The sequence below is a fragment of the Erpetoichthys calabaricus genome, chromosome 9 (genome assembly GCF_900747795.2).
Source record: "Erpetoichthys calabaricus chromosome 9, fErpCal1.3, whole genome shotgun sequence".
Lineage (NCBI taxonomy): Eukaryota > Metazoa > Chordata > Cladistia > Polypteriformes > Polypteridae > Erpetoichthys > Erpetoichthys calabaricus.
The window spans coordinates 149,283,395-149,300,644 of record NC_041402.2 but is presented as its reverse complement, the minus strand read 5'-3'; the positions used below and the strand labels follow the sequence as shown (position 1 = coordinate 149,300,644).

Below are 17,250 nucleotides of genomic sequence, written 5' to 3'. Positions count from 1 at the left end.
TGAAATATCCTAATGTATTTTACCATATCTGTTTTTCATGTTAAATTTTTATGACTCCAGACAAAAATTTTCTCTTTCCCTCATCTCATTTTCTGACAGTCTGACCTACTCAGAGATGAGGTGGTAACTGGTTGTACATATCTGACCAGACAACCCTATTCCAATCAACTGTCTTCAGTTTCACTTGGGGAATTCTCAGCTCTTTCCATGCACAGTTTCCAAGTACCCATAAGTATCCTTCCTGGGAATGCGCCAAAGGCCATCCTGGCAGCAGTGGATCCATAAGGAAATGTACATTAGGTGTGGTGCTTGTTCACCATGGGCATACACGCGATCTAGTACATTTTACCTGCACCTAACTTGAGAGGCATGTCTTCTGACTTTAGTAATAAAGTCTCATTAATACTTGGGAACACTGAAAGATTGGACAATAAAATTCTTACTGGTATGTCCCATGTGTATAGTGTCAATGGCACAATGCCAATAAAACACACACACACACAATTGTGTAGAATATAACATGCATACAATACATAGAGTATTAGACTTTATGTTCTAAGAATACTAACAAGAAGTGGTACTTGGGTGTGCTACATATTGTTTTTTTTATTATCTCCCATCCCACGAGCGGTCCCAACACCAAAGCCAGTGAAAAAAACAAACTCTAAGTTCCAATACATTTCTTAACAAAACCCAAAGAATTATTAGATTGTTATCTTCTTCTTTTAAAAACTGATTTAATTTAGCATTCCATTTGAAAAACAAAATCACAGAAAGTGCACAGCAAAAAATGAAATCCAAGAGAGTGAAAAGTATTTATATCATGACGCTAAATCTTGTTTTCCTTTATTGTAAGAATTATTGACTTATCAAAAAACTTGTGTTTATAATCATTTAGCATACTTTAAGAACTCCATCCGTCCATCCATCCTCTTCCGCTTATCCGAGGTCGGGTTGCGGGGGCAGCAGCTTGAGCAGAGATGCCCAGACTTCCCTCACCCCGGCCACTTCTTCTAGCTCTTCCGGGAGAATCCCGAGGCATTCCCAGGCCAGCCGGGAGACATAGTCCCTCCAGTGTGTCCTGGGTCTTCCCCTGGGCCTCCTCCTGGTTAGATGAGCCCGGAAGACATCACCAAGGAGGTGTCCAGGAGGCATCCTGATCAGATGCCTGAGCCACCTCATCTGACTCCTCTCGATGCAGAGGAGCAGCGGCTCTACTCTGAGCACCTCCCGGATGACTGAGCTTCTCACTCTATCTTTAAGGGAAAGCCCAGACACCCTGCGGAGGAAACTCATTTCAGCCGCTTGTATCCGCGATCTCGTTCTTTCGGTCACTACCCATAACTCATAACCATAGGTGAGGGTAGGAGCGTAGATCGACTGGTATTTAATTTATTGGTATTTAAGAACTCTTTTCAAGTAAATTTTATTTACCCCATTGGGAGATTTTTTTGCTAAATAAAAACAAAACAACTCCCATTTAAAGTTTTTTTGTCTAGTTTTTCCATATGCATGTTTTGCAGTGTAGTATTTGGCTTGTTATTATGACTGGCTGTTCAGTACATAAAATACAGTTCCAATGTGTATACATTTACAGTTACACTCTTTCGTGAATTTAGTGTTAATGTTTGTGATGCACTATCTATTGAAATGTATTGTGTAATGCATGTGGTATTAAAATGTATTGCTTTTTTGATTCAACAGATAGCACATCGCAAATATTACTAGTGCTGTTGAGAATATAATGGAGGCAACAGACAAACTAACACTATAACTTAAGGCAAACTAAAATAGAAAAAAATATAGGAAACATAACAGAATGATAGAGGAAGTACTAATTCAATTTCAGTGTTTTAAACATTTTGGAAACCTGCCCTCATAAATTAGAGCTGGAATAAACTGTGTAAATTACCCAGGTTTGAGACTTCCGTGGTCATGCCATGTTTCTCTCTGTGTGACAGTCACTGGGCTCCAATTGGATTAGTGCTTTCTCTGTCAGCCTTTTTAATTTCATAACAGATTTTTTTTTCTCTTTATAAAATGTCCATTATTAGCTTATATTGTTGATTGAATAGGCAATCAGTTGGGACGACAACGTTGTCACGTCAAGAATGAAGTTTTTTTAGTGAGCGTTTAAGCAGTTGATGTCAAGCCGTAGTTACTGTGAGCTGCAATTCAACACAAAACTGACAATAAGGGATGTTGACCTCAAAATAACAAATACCAGACCAGGGGCCTCATGTATAAACGGTGCATACGCACAGAAATGTTGCGTACGAATGTTTCCACGCTCAAATCGCGATGTATAAAACCTAAACTTGGCGTAAAGCCACGCACATTTCCACGGTAACTCATACCTTGGCGTACGCAATTTCTCCGTTCGGTTTTGCAGACTGGCGGCACCCAGCGTCAAAGCAGTGCTACTGTTCCTATGTGATCACTCTTTCTTTCTTAGCTCCACATTCCTGACGCGGCTTTATAAATACACTGAAATTAACTGCATATTGTTTATTAGTGTAATGCATCTGATTGTAATTAACCTGTAGCAATATAATGGTCCAGGGAATAGCCATAGTATTCCAAATACCATAACTGCGTTAGCGTTGTTACGCTCACTGCATCTTGTTCTTCTTTTTGCTGCTCCCGTTAAGGGTTGCCACTGCGGATCATCTTTTTCCATATTACTCTCACTGCACCACTCGGAGTATTTATATCACTGTATCTGAGTGTGAATCACAGCAGCAGCTGATCGGAAAGAGAAGTATCGGTATACAGTTTCAAGTACACACTACCTCAACCACGGCAAAAAGCGTCAAAGCCTTTCCTGTACGGACCTCGCGGTTCAGAAACAGTTTCATCCCAAGAACTATAAACGCACTCAATCAGTCCATCAAGTGCTCCTTGTAGAACTGTTTGTACTTATAAGTACAATTACCTCACTGTAAACTTACCCTACAGTTATAATATTGCACAACCTGCGCTACTTTATAAAGCGCGTATGATGACAATATCATTTTTAAGATGAAATGCAGCAAAATATGTTGCTTATAGTATACAGATAAAACTTTAACTTCATTTAAATAATCTGCATTGTTAATAATTAAACATGTGATGACACAGTGCCGCAGCGTATAGCTGGTTCACGGATAGCTCCTGCCTTGCGCTATATTATTGCTGGTGCTGACGCGACACTGGAAGGATAGACGGATAGAATAATTAAACATGTACTACAAAGATATTTCAATGTTCCTTAAAAGTTTTGAAGAATCGGCGTTCTAAGCTTACAAATGGCTTAACGTCTATTACAGAGCTGATTGTGTGGCAATTGGGTATTTGGAGAAAGAAAAGTATGTTTGAAAGAGACAGTACTTCTGTAATAAATTATTTCATTGAAGGTCACACATGGCGCAGCAAGCCTCTTGCATGAGGTATGAACAATCACTGCGCCACTGTGTTCCCATGTTTAATAACATGCTTTCATTGCTATCATCATGAAGATGATATCATGTATACATCTCAGTATTTTAATTATTCAGAGAGCTGTAATATCTCGAATGTAATGGATTCTGTGTCCTGTCGGAGAAAGAGAAAGAACGGAAGCACGTAGTGATTCACACACATAGAGCACATAGAAGATCAAATACAGAACAAAGCATTTAACGTGCTACTTGAGAAACTAGTAAAATAAACGATTTTAAGATGAAGTTTATGATGTTCTACTTTGATGGCAAAATAAACTACGTGATTAAAGTGGAAATTTCAAGATTAAAGTTGACATTTCATGCTTTTTTCCCCACTGTGTGCCTATTTTTTTGTCTGTACCCTAATAAGCTTTCATATGACACTCAGACGGTCCGCTGCGAGTCGCCTTTTCACGGCGACTTTTGATATGTGATTTCTTTTTTATTTCGGGTACTGTGCGACTTTGTGAACTCGGATCTTTCGAGTTTCTCCGACACTCTGTCACTCGATCAACTTTCTTTTGTTGATTATACCATTGTTTAAACCAACAAATAGTAGGCCTACGTTTTTCCTTTGCCTCCACTTGGTATTCGCTGAAATTCTTATATTTTCCCCTGTGCTTTTCCCATTGTCTTTTCACAGAAGGCTATTTATATTGATTTGCATATTCAAAGAGGCGTAATTCTGGGAGGAGTTGGGGCGGGATAGAAGGCGCGTGCACGTGCGTTACTTTTCACGCTGATCGGGATTTATGTAGTGGAAGAACGTGAAATTTTGCGTGCGCACAGATTCCTGCATCTGGATTTTTCTGTGCGTACGCACAATCCCGCTTTTGTGCTTACGCCATGTTATAGTGTGAGTTCTACGCACGGTGTTATACATGAGGCCCCAGGTCTGAGCCTTAGAAACATGCCTCACTTCAGGGAGTCTGGCTGCAGACTCAAAAGTTAGGCTTTCCAGGCTGCACCCACCCAAAATGAGGCTCAATCTTTTAGATATTAAAAGTCTCAAAATAATCAGAAATAGCCTTAAAAGAAGAGGAGGGCTGTAAACATTTAGCCTTTAGGAAAAAAAAATGAAACTATGTTCCTTTATATTTTAAGCAAGCAAGCGGAAAGGAGCAAAAAATAAGGCTGAAAAGGTTTGCTTAAAAGTCAATCCAAAGCAACTATAGCCGTTCCAAAATTCAAGGTGCCAGACTTTAGTCCTCAGCCGGAATGTAAAAACAAAGGGTGATCCTTCAGTGCTAATGTCAAGGTGGACCCACCTCCTGACTCAAAGAACAATAAGGATATAAAAAACTTAAGTATACATTAGCCATGATAAGTAATTTTAGCAAATTAGCAAAAATCATAAGTATACATAATTTCAAATAAAACAAAACCAATCACAAAACAGTATTAACATAACAAGAAAAATAATTTATGACAACTAAAGTTTAAAATAAAAAATACTTGAGCCAAGGGTCAGACCCTTTTTTCACTCTGTTTAATTTATTTCAGTAAGATGATGCTTCTGAACTTAGATTTAAGCTTTAGACCGGGGATGGCCAATGTCAGTCCTGGAGGGCCACAGCGGCTGCAGGTTTTTGTTCCAACCCAAGTTTCTTAATGAGAAGTCAATTAATGCTGATGAAGTATTTATTGCTCAAGTGACATTTTGATGCTTCATTTTAATGGTCTCGCTTGTTAAGGCTTCCCAACCTTAATTACTTATTGCAGTCTTAAACAGCTGCATTCACTGTTTTTAATGGCTTCTTACTAGAAATAACATGCAAATGGCAATGGGGGCCAGCACTTCACCATTTAACTTGTTTTCATTTACAACTCTGTGGATTCATCATGCACTATTTGGTTTAATAAAACACAAAGAGAAAAATGTGACAGATTGAAAATTATCCATTTTAGGCTTCAAACAATTTGGATGATATCCTTAGAAAGGAAAAATTGTACGATATAAGAACTTAACATTGCAGACTAACAAGCCATAAAATTAAATAAGGTCTCAGACTGGCAAGGACTGGTTTCAATTAAGCAATTGGGTTGGAACAAAAACCTGCAGCCACTGAGGCCCTCTGGGACCGACTTTGCCCACCCCGATCTAGACCAGTTGTGCACAAATGGTGGACATGGGGAGCTTTTATAAAATATGTGATTCTTGCAATATTAGGACCTCAGATTAGATTTTGGGAAGTGTGTTGTATGCCAACTGAAAGTTGTGACAGTGTTCTGTTTACATTTACATGCAGACAAAGTAACAAAAACTAGTGCACTATTCATATACATACTATGTTTATCAGGCATTTTAAGTTAACTTACACACTTTTCTGTTTTCATATACACATGTTCAATTCTTTTGGTCATAGAAGTCTAAAACCATGCCCTGAATAAAACTAAAAAATATATATATCTTTAAAATGTATAAAATGACACATGATACAAATGAGACAGCTAAGCCTCATTTCAGACTTTGCGTCAAAGACAAGGTACAGCAGAAACAAAACATTTCATCAGTGCTGAAGGCCATGTGTTTCATATTCATAGAGTTATGTCTCTGGTTATCCGAACTCTAGGTAAATCCCAAATCCCTCAAGCATTACTGAGGAAGCCGGATTCAAGATCCTAATCTTTTAGTAATGTTTCTTTATTATGCAATGAAAATGTGCATTGTAGTGTGAGACAGTCTGAGAGCAAATGCTTATCTGAAGAAACAGATTAACGGCTTTGCATTTACTGTATTTATTATTTCAATATGAGATATTAGTCTTCTTTCGATGATTACAAAATATTTTAAGCATTTCTCCAGCTAAATGTGTCTGAAACAATCAATGACTGCTTATTGTATTTTCATAGCTTTATGTGTTTTTCACATGACTACTTATACATTTCTTTATGTGGAGCGTACCTAAATATATTGTTTTCATCAACATTTTTTGTTTTCTCAAGAACCAGAAAGGAAGATGCATTCAAGTGGAGTGTGTTCCTGTGTATAAAACCATCATAAATTTTATTTTTATATATGATTTAAGGCAATTACATTTGACTTTTACATTTTAATCAAAGTGTTATAAGTAAGAATGAAACATCCAGGTAAAAGTGCATATCAGAAATACAGTTTATGGAATGTACTGGCTGAATTAGGTTTACAAAATTTGCAAATATTTTATTTTGTGTATACTTGTAATTGTGTATATAAAGGTGTAATATTAAGTACAGAGAAAATAAAACAATTGTTCTTTTCTTTCTCTGTTTTTTATTTAGCATTATTAATCTATTAAGTTTTTTTTCCTTATATACAAGAGCTGTATTGTAGTAACCAAGTAAACTGCTGCACTCCTTTAATTTTAAGATGATATAAAAAAAAAAACTAAAATTTATTTTCATGAAATACAGTACAACAATAGGGTAAGTGTATATGAAAGCAAACCCAAACTACAGAATTTCTTATATCTAGATCATATTCTCAAAAAATGTCCCTCCCCACAACCAATGTGATGTCATATCTGGGTTCAGCCATCACCTCCAAAACACTATAGCCATTAAGAAAAACTGTCTTTTACATGAAATGTTGCTATTAATTGATTTTGGTGTGTTTGCATAAGTGTCTACTGTGATAGCCATGTCTGTCTGATTGTCTGTCCCCATAAAACTACTTGGCTTTTATTGGACCAATTTTGTTGAAACTTAGCACACTTATTCTCTGAGGAAGTTTATTTAGACAAGTTACATTTTCATTAAGATATATCAAATACACATTTTCAAATGTCATAAATCACCTATTGAAAAGCATTGTCGAATTGTAACCTAAAACAGAGAAACATTCTGTGTGACTTAAACTACAAATCCATGCATTGTTTCAGTTTTACCTTAAGAGAGGTTACTTGTATATTTTTTATAGATTTACTTAACACTCTTTCAACAGCCACTCTTGATGGCGAAACAGTGAAACATTTGCAGTCGTATGCGCTGAAGCAAGTACAACTCATTGCAGGATGCGGGATGGAGCGGGATCACGTATAGCCGGGGTTGGATGGTCAACGTTTACCATATAAGAAAGGTATGGAGTTAGATGTGTGTTCTTTTCACTAATAAAGATATTTTTAATTTATTCTGTACAGTAGTAATGATACTATTTATTCATTGCGCGTACAAGGTAAGAACCACCCATTAATGTAGAAGAATGGATGGGTAGGACTTTTATGTCATCAGTTGGGTTACTGCTTTTACTCCATCCCACACTTGTCTCTGTGGCTTGCACAAACTTAAGTCACACAACTTAACTCCTGTTCCTTGAAATTGAAAAACAGGTAAGTGACATGATGTTTGTGTCCATAAAAGTAAAAAAACATAAAAACATCTTAACTTAAGTAGAACTATATGAAAGCTGGCTTGGTGGCTTCATTATCTAAAGATTATAATGATTTAGTGTTTCTCTGACTCTGTAGTTTATCAGCAACGTGCCACAGTGATTCACTATCTGTAACGTTAAGATACAGCCAACAATTTTAGCTTGAGACTTTGGTATAGATTTTAAATCTGTTGGGTACTTCTTTGTAAAATGTTATAATTAAGAAATTTAAACTATAATTAGCCATAAACCCTCCACATCTAAAAACAGCTAACAATAGCACATGGATGTTTCCATAACTCGAGTTAGAATCTGCTGTCTATGAAAACAATTTCAGCCACATGATATTGTAAAATGGTATTAAAAGTATTTTATGTAGACTAGTACATGTAAGTACATTATGTTATCATTGTTTTTTTTTTTAAATATTACTCACAGTTACAGAAATATAAAAGAATCAAAACTGTGATAAAGAAAACACTGATGAAGTAACTGTGATACATTGTGTCTTGGACTAAATGAGATTAGGCAACTGAATTTGTTCAGCTGGGGCTAATTGATGCACAATCCTGTACTTTGATGCAATTGATGGAGGGGCAAACCCTAATATTTAAAAGGCAAGCTGAGTGCTGGCATGGGTAGAGGAACAGGTGGAGCAGTAAACATGAGAAGATGAGGTGAACATAGAGGGAGGAGGAGGCTGGAGTGAAAATACGAAGGATGGAGTTGGTGTCCTGTTGTGGCAAAGCCATTGTACTAGTAAGAACCTAGATCTGTTCATTTACCTCTGGAGGAGCAGAGAAGGATCAATGGCAGGAAGGAAAGGGATATTTCATGGAGGGATATCTTTTGGAGGCAATGCTCAGACTGAGCTGTGTTCAAAGTTGTTGGAATCTTTGTCCAATATTCTCAAGAGGCTTCTGATAATGGATGTGCTGTAAACAGTGCTGTGTGTGCCTGACTGTTCCTGGGTTCTTGTCTTGGGAGAGGGGGGAGGAGCCATTTCTGATGCACTTATTTTTATATGAACAACATCTTGATCATGATTTTCTATGCTGCTGTTTGACTGTTTCTGTGTTTTTAATCGAATAGAACCTTACTTATGATTTTAAAATGATTTAATTATTTATTGCACTGCACATTTTGAATTGTAACCAAAATTTCACTGATTGGATACTGAGCAATTAACATAGGTTCATCTCGGTTTCTAACCACAAAGTGCACCAAAAGCAGATGGGCAACATTGGCTACAGGCATAGAACATCACAATATGGTGGCAGCGTTAGGATGAACCAATGGCACTGAGGAAGTGAAGAGTACAGAGCAGTGTAGCAAGGGAGTGGGACAGAATCTCACCTCATAAGGATGGAGGACTTTGTGTGTGAAGGCTAAATGATGGAACAATAGACATGAATAGCATTTTAAACTTTTTTATTGTATGTTATTGTTTTGGGTTTTTTTTGTCATATTTTGTGTTTTTACTGTTTTTATGAGGGAAGGCGAGAGAATTTTAGTGTTGGGCTTTTACAGTGCATAATGCCATGGTCACATGCCCTAGGCTTCACATGTACAGTAAATCTATGGCTCTCAATGTTGGTTTATGGCAGTAAGTCCTTAGGAGACAAAGATCAAAGACTGAATAAGTGATCACTCTTTAGAAGTTTGGCTTAAGTACTCTGCGTTGAACAGAAAGAACAGGCCACATAAGTTCTGTTGACCTGTGTTAAGAGAGCAGGACCAATAGCTGGTGTGGAGGTTCCTGAGGTCCTGTGTTCTAGTCTGTCCAACTTAAGAAAGCAGATGAGAATGGAGATGGGCCGCTGGAGGAAGTATACAGAGACAGGAGTATCCAAAGCATAGCGGCATCCGTTTGGGGGAGAGGCGCCATAGTGAGCTACTGTGACTGATTGAGGTGGCAGTTTGGGTCTGTGGTGCATCAGCTGAGGTGGCTGACTGGAATGTGGTAAGCAATGCAACAAAAGAACTATGATTTATTTCCTAACAATGGAGAGAAAGGAATACTTCAGGATGGAGTATTTTGTATTTTAGTAGTTTTTATTTATTGGATATGTTTATGGAGCACCCATGTATACTGCTTTTTAAGGACACAATTTTAAAAATGTATTGATTTAATTGAAGCACTGCTGCACTTTGACACTTATAATTCTTAATTGTTCAATAAACTTCTGGTATATTTTTGAAAGGAAAGTTTTGTGTCTTCTCTCGGATGGTTGTGCTTATGACTGTAGGCACCGGGGACTCATAGTAACGTAGGATAGCAGTAGTAGCCACCATGTCACTGGTAATGGCATTGATGATGTAGTTAATGGCCAGGGGCAAAGAAGTCTTCACTGGCACAACCAGTGAACGACTCCATGTAGAATTTAGGAATCTAAAAATAGAGCTACAAAGCTGCCACTTACCATGTAACAATGCTTTTTTCAAAGGGATAATAATCTAAAAAATGGGGCATTTAGTCATTTAAAGAGCGATGAGATAGTTTATGATTAATTAGACTGTCAAGCTGCTTAATGACAAATTGAATGTTTTAATGTTGAACAAATAGTAGTCAAATCATCCATCCATCCATCCATCCATTTTCCAACCCGCTGAATCCGAACACAGGGTCACGGGGGTCTGCTGGAGCCAATCCCAGCCAACACAGGGCACAAGGCAGGAAACAATCCTGGGCAGGGTGCCAACCCACCGCAGGTAGTCAAATCAGTCAATTACAAAATGCTTTACATGAAAATATTATATAATTACAAGAAAAAACAGGTATGTTTTCAAGTACTCACCAATACCATTTCAGTATTTCAGTTTGTTCTGATAAAGCTTGAATTATAGTCACAAGGCAATTAATATGGTGTTAAAGTATTTCATAGCAATTCAAAATATTTCACAGACTGCTTCCTCAGAATGGCAGGCAATTCAAGAATCTCAGTCACTCCCAATACAAGCCTTTTCATTCTTTTCTTCTTTCCAGTGACAGGGGACAGTAAAAGAGTGCAACTCCCAAGCTAATTTAGAGTCATCACTTAGCCTGACATGAACATCTTTGGCATGTTAAAAAAAATTAAATACCCCAAGAAACACCCATCTTGACACGGTCCTGCACATGGTTTGAATTATTGGATTTATTTTTGAAACTTAAATTTAGTTCCCTAATAGGAAGCAGGTCCACGACTTAGAAGAAAAGGGCAGTTTTTAAATAAATAATTGCCTCACTCTCGGCTTATAGAGGGGGCATGGTAGTGTGGCCGGAGTGGTTCTCGGACGCAACGTGGTGCAGGCATTTCCTCAATTAAGGACACAGGTGAGAAATCGTCCGTATGCATAATTGATACCAGGAGCTGTTAATTGCTGCACCTGTCCCATGTCCCCATTATAAATAGGAGAAGCGCGAGTGCAGAGGGGGAGAAAAAAGATTGGAAGAGAGAATGGAGGTTAGAGGAGGAAGAAGGGGAAGCTGAGAGCCAGTGTGGGTGTGAGTGAGCAGAAGGAAGCCCCAGTGTGAGTGCCCTGGTCGCTGGGGAAACCCAAGTCTCGGTCTGGCAGAGCCCTACAGAGCCAGGGTTTGAAAGACTACCAGACCAGTAAGAGAAATCAGCTGCAGGCTGCGACTCCCTTGGTGCAGGGCCCGGATGGGAGAAGCAGGGGAGCCGTCGGCTGAAGAAGGTGCCGTGTTTGAAAAAGAAAGGACTGCTTCCAGCCAGTGTTTTAATCTCGGTTTTAGTTGGATTTATTTATTGGATTTTAACCTCCACATTTTCACTGCTTTTAATGGATTATTTATTTATTGACTTTTAGAAGCACTGCACTTGTTTTGAACACTTTTTGATTTTGACTGTTTTAAATAAAAGCACTTCTGCACTTTGCACCTTTCCCCTTGCTTCGTTGGTGTCCTCATTGTCCAGCTCATCCGGGTACATTACCAACGGTATCGGGTTCAAGAAGCTACTTAAAGGGAAGTGGGAGCCATGGAACAGAACCCGCATCGTCACAATAGGCAGGAAGTGTAGCATAGCAGTTAAGGCTTTGGACTTAAAGCTCTGAGGGTGTGGGTTCAAAGCCCACTACTGACACTGTGTGACGAAGAGCAAGTCTCTGTACTTCAACTGAAAAAATAAAAGAAATGTAACCAATTGTATCTCAAATGTTGTAAGTCACCATGAAAAAGCTGTTAGCCAAATAAGTTAGTAATAACAGGCATTAATACATGAGACTCCTTGCACATCATTTTTAGAAAGCACAAAATTGACTCCTCTTCCTTACCTCCACTCTCAATAATGGAGAGTGACCCAAGTTAATTTTAAAGTCAGTGAAAGTCCATGTAAGATTACTATGTCTAGTGCAAAAGCAAGGGAAAATTATTCTGTATATCCTACAGATGAAAGCATCTTATGGTGTTAGAGTTGATGGAAAAGGGTTCCATTCCTAAACAGGGTTTCATATGTAAGCTAATTTAACACTGAAATTTAAGACAGAATTTATTTTCCTATAGTACATATTGTGTGAGAGCAAAATAAAAATTGAACCATTTACATTTATAGCTTATAAATAAGGGCCCGTTTTCCTATTTACTGACGTCCTGGAATTAAATCTGTTTGCCATTGAGAAAGATTAATGTGTGACCTTCCTTAGAGAAGGGGCATACAGCATCTTTTTTTTTTTTTTTTAAATATCTCGAGCACGTCAGTGATTACACTCGCCAATCAAATGATGTTATCCTAAAGTAGTGCACTGATCAACACACAGAGTGGATTTACTTGTCATTAAAGCATTTCCTGTCTTTAATATTGTGGAGTTCTTCAGCAATAAAGAATTTGTAGTCAGTTTACTTGATAGTCCAGCTGAAAACATCAGGTATATTTATTTTGTCTATAAACTGGATTAGGTCATTTTACCTCAAAATATACTTAACTGAATTTTTTTAATTCACTGTTATAATATACTCTGAGTTTTTATGAAGAGTGATGCAAGTGACTTGGTGATTTTGCAGCTGATGTTTGCTATATTTGTAAATTAAAGTGTAATGATAATTATGCTATAGTTAAGTCATTAAGTGAGTATTTGTAAAACATGTAGCACGTATTTTGTGCGTTTTTGCTATTTTGTTGCTCTTAAAGTTCTAATTTATTTTACTTTTACAGCAGTATTAAATAATATGCATTGGCATGTGTCTTAATGGTGCAAAAGTTTGAATTACTGTGAGCCTCAACAGTGACATTCAGCATAGAACTGGCTTTTGAACAGAACTGGAAATTCCTAGCTCTCTCTTACTCTGTATATCATACATTATATACATAAAAACATACACAGTAACATAATATAATAAACATGCTCTGTATAATTTTTAACAAATTTTCTAAAACAACATTTTAATTTCCTTGTGTGTATATACTGTATAGTATGTATGCCATATATAGTATTTTTTATACATACACACACACACACATACACACCCTCAATATCTCATACAAATAGCAGTGGGGGCGCCCCTTTATGAGGGGAAAAAAGTCACTCTGGGTCACATGACTGTTGTTTACAATTATGTTTTTGGTGGTTAATTCATAAATATTTTTAAATCAGTTGCCACCAGATATGATGATTTACTATTTTGCATAATGGTAATCTGGATAATTAAAAGAAAACAATGAAATTGAATTAGATCAAAATTTTTAATGATGTTAATAAACAACAGTAAAATGTATAAATTTAAAAACAATAAATAAACACAAAAAGGAATTCTCAGTTTAAAAAATAGTTTCTCTGAATAAATGCAGATTAAAATTTCAGCCGTGATGACGCACAAAAACTGAGTAACCGCTAAATGCAGCTGAATATTCAAAAGGCTTTCATTCTTTTCAAATGAGCAGTGTCTTTTCTTCTTTCATGTTAAGAACACACATTATGTACAATAAGATTTAAGATTAAACAATGAAATAATATTGCTTTGATCTTGTTTTAAAAAATGCACAGTGTGCTGTGAATCTGAGGTTGTGTGTTGTACAGTCATAGTTTTTGACCATCTTGCATGAAACCGTATGCCACAAAATGCTTTGGTTTCGTCACTTTCTGAACATGAAACTATCATGTAATTTAAATGCCTGTAACAAGTCAATAATGTTTAAAAAAAGTTGTCTGTCCTTATAGAAAGTATATACAGTATATGTCTTTGTTTGGCTACCTGTTTCTGCTTGCACAGCCATGATCATATAGTATAGTGGATAAGGCAAGTTTCATAAATACAACTAAATTGTTTTGGGTATGAAGATGGATTGAGTTGGGCGTGTGGAAACTTCAATGTTCTCTCGTTGTCATTCATGTTATTTGACTGAACAAATCACTTGCTTTGAAGGTCTGTATAATAATGAATAAATAACCGGTTTATCGATGTGTAAATCTGGTTGTCAAGTCGGTGGCAATGTAATCATATAATGTACAACACATTATATATACACTGTAGATAATAGATATTTTTAAGTAACTTATGGTTATTAAATTGACTTTATGTGGACCACTAAATCACTCAAAGTAGGCAGTGAGCATTGCCTTTAAAGTACAACTATACAAAAGCTCTAACAAATTAATTAATTAAAAATTGCCTTCTCCATGCAGTTTTCATAGCATGAATTTTAAAAAAGTATCAATGTGAAAAATTGTTATGGTTTTTAATTTTCAATTTAATGTTGTAGCAACTGAGTCAGCAAAAGAAGTTTTGTAGCGGTGGCCCATCACTAATTTTTTGTGTGCAGGAACCACTATTGTGTATACTCTGTGTACAGTACAGTGCAAAAGTCTTAGACCATACAAGAATCTAAGCAGTATGTTATCTGTGCAGTAAGTGTTTATTTACTTTTGAAAACACTGCATAATATTAGAATAAGTACAAATAAACAGTAATACAATAGGAACTGACAAAAGATTCTTGTATTTTCCAAAAAACACAATGATATCTATGAGCTATCTAGAGCTGACTAGAATGAGATGACTAGAACAACACAGATTTAGTTCTTTTATCTCAGTTCAGGGCAACCCAGCCATTCCATTTATTTCAAACTTACGCCTGATTCAGATTAATGAGGTAGAAATTAGCAAAAGCAACTGTGCTATTGGTGCAATAAATGGGTAACTTGTATGGTAACCACAAGTACTGGGGTGCCTTGGGGAGAGGTTTGGAAATGCCTTTTGAAATACATGAAACCATCATGTTATATCAAAAAGGCTGTAGTTTATTTTTCAAGAAGTATTAAAGAAATGTAAAGAAATCCAGTGTCTAGGGCAGAGTCATCATAGATAGGTAGATAGATACAACCAACCAACCATACTTTATTTGTACCAAAGGGGAAATTTACCTTTATTTTGCACCACAGTATACACTTCATTCATGTAAAGAAGTCTTAAAAGAAATGTTCTTGTACAGAAAGTCTGAATTGGATGATGGGTCCAAATTTAAAATTATGATTCACAAACACACCAGTACGTCAGAAGAACAGCTACCGTAAAGTATATGGATGCCTGTCTGACGGTTTCTGTGAAATGCTCAATGGTGGCACTTTAGCCAATGACTATTAGGGATACTGTACCTTGCAGCCTCCATCGGCGACAGGTGCTTATAGTGTGAGCCTCTGTAGCGCTGGGAGCCTGCAGTTACCCTGGCAATAGATAAACTGTCTGCCACAGACGTGGTGATTGTGCTTTGGGATGCTGTTCAGCTTGTCGTCCCATTGGGGGGAGTCCCAAAAGAGTTTAGAAACCTGATACCAACAATAAGTTTGAAAAAACGTAAACGTTATACAGCAAATTAGTGCCAATTTTCATTCTTGGCAAGGTCACACAAAATACTGACATATTTTAAAAATTACAAAACAATCTTACTATTTCTATTATAGCAGTATCTGTTTTTATTAGATAGATAGATACTTTATTAATCCCAAGGGGAAATTCACATACTCCAGCAGCAGCATACTGATACAAAAAAAATATATATTATGGTATTATATAGTGGTTTCATGAATATATAAGCAATTACTACTCAGAAAACTAGCTTTCAAACTTCTTTTCTAGATTGACCTAAGACTTTGTACAGTACTGTATTTACCTGTATAAATGTATGGTTTATATTTTGTATATTTAAAAAAAGGTGACATAACATTCTCCATCCTATCAATTCTGGGTCAGTGGGAGCCACTGAGCCACAGCATATTCCTCCATCATTGAGAACAACTCTGTATCCAGCAATGAACAAGGTGGCAGTCTATTAATGGGGGTCAGTTATCCACATTGCCACCTTGGCCCAATTTAGAATTGTCAGATAACATTCACATCTTTTGCATGTGTGTGTGTGTGTGTGTATATATATATATATATATATATATATATATATATATATATATATATATATATATATATATATATATATATATGGTAAGACAGAATACCACCAAGGGCTAAGGATTGACAGAGTACATAGTAGAGCCAAGTATCAGAATAGTAGGATGTCTCAGGTTCTTGTAGGGTCCTTGGTCTAAGGCTTCTCCGTCGTGTAGTTTTGCTGTGTAAGTGAGCAGGGTCCAAATGGGGCAGCAACTTCAGGCACTGCAGTTGTTTAACTAGCTGAAGTGAAAGGGGTCGGCTCTCAGAAAGCATAATGGAAGTGATGTTACGGTCCTTCCCAGGACTCATCCTCTGTTCTTCGGGATAGACAGAAGATGTGATTACCAATCACTTTTGCGCCTTGGTCAGACTGTTTAGACGCTCCCCAAGCACTCGTGTGCGACACTGTATTTACATACTGCATATACTCAGTTACACTCAGATTTGAAGCATAATCTATATATATAAAATTCTTTTCGTGTTTGAAACGGAAATTACGTATGACCACAGAGGAACAGGAAAAACATTCTTAATAAACCTGATTCTTGCCGAGAGAGTGAATGGTGACATAGCTCTGGCTGTAGCGTCATCGGGAAAAGCTTTTACATTATTAGATGGAGGCCGTACGGCACATTCGGCATTGCAATTACCATTAAACCTCACTCACGACGAAAATCCAATTTGCAACATACGCAAGGGCTCTGGAAAGGCAAAAGTCCTGCAACATTCAAAGATCATATTTTGGGATGAGTGCACCATGGCACATAAAAGAGCTTATGAAGCCTTGAACCGAACAATGCAAGATCTCAGAGATCCTACCAAAATAATGGGAGGTACTGTCGTTTTACTCGCATGAGATTTTCTTCAAACATTACCAGTTATTCCACGAGGGACACCAGCAGATGAACTCAACGCGTGTTTAAAATCCATGCTTCTCCCACGGTTGCGGTCTCCCATATGTCACGTGTTCTCGGGTAGGTACACCAAAAAATGTATACATTTATGCATGTAATGGGCAAACAAAAAATGTAGTATACCCGAAAGCACTGCAGTAGTACTCAA

At 37.1% G+C, this 17,250-nt stretch overlaps 1 protein-coding gene across 1 annotated transcript in view; it reads left to right on the top strand.

The window, feature by feature from the left end:
• The first annotated feature begins 12,579 nt into the window (after positions 1-12,579).
• The window catches only part of LOC114657663 (G protein-activated inward rectifier potassium channel 4-like), a 59,141-nt gene continuing 54,470 nt past the window's right edge, over positions 12,580-17,250 (top strand). Inside the window, exon 1 of the mRNA XM_051932278.1 lies at positions 12,580-12,675. The gene's annotated coding sequence lies outside the window, so the exon portion shown is untranslated. The remainder of the gene's footprint in view (positions 12,676-17,250) is intronic.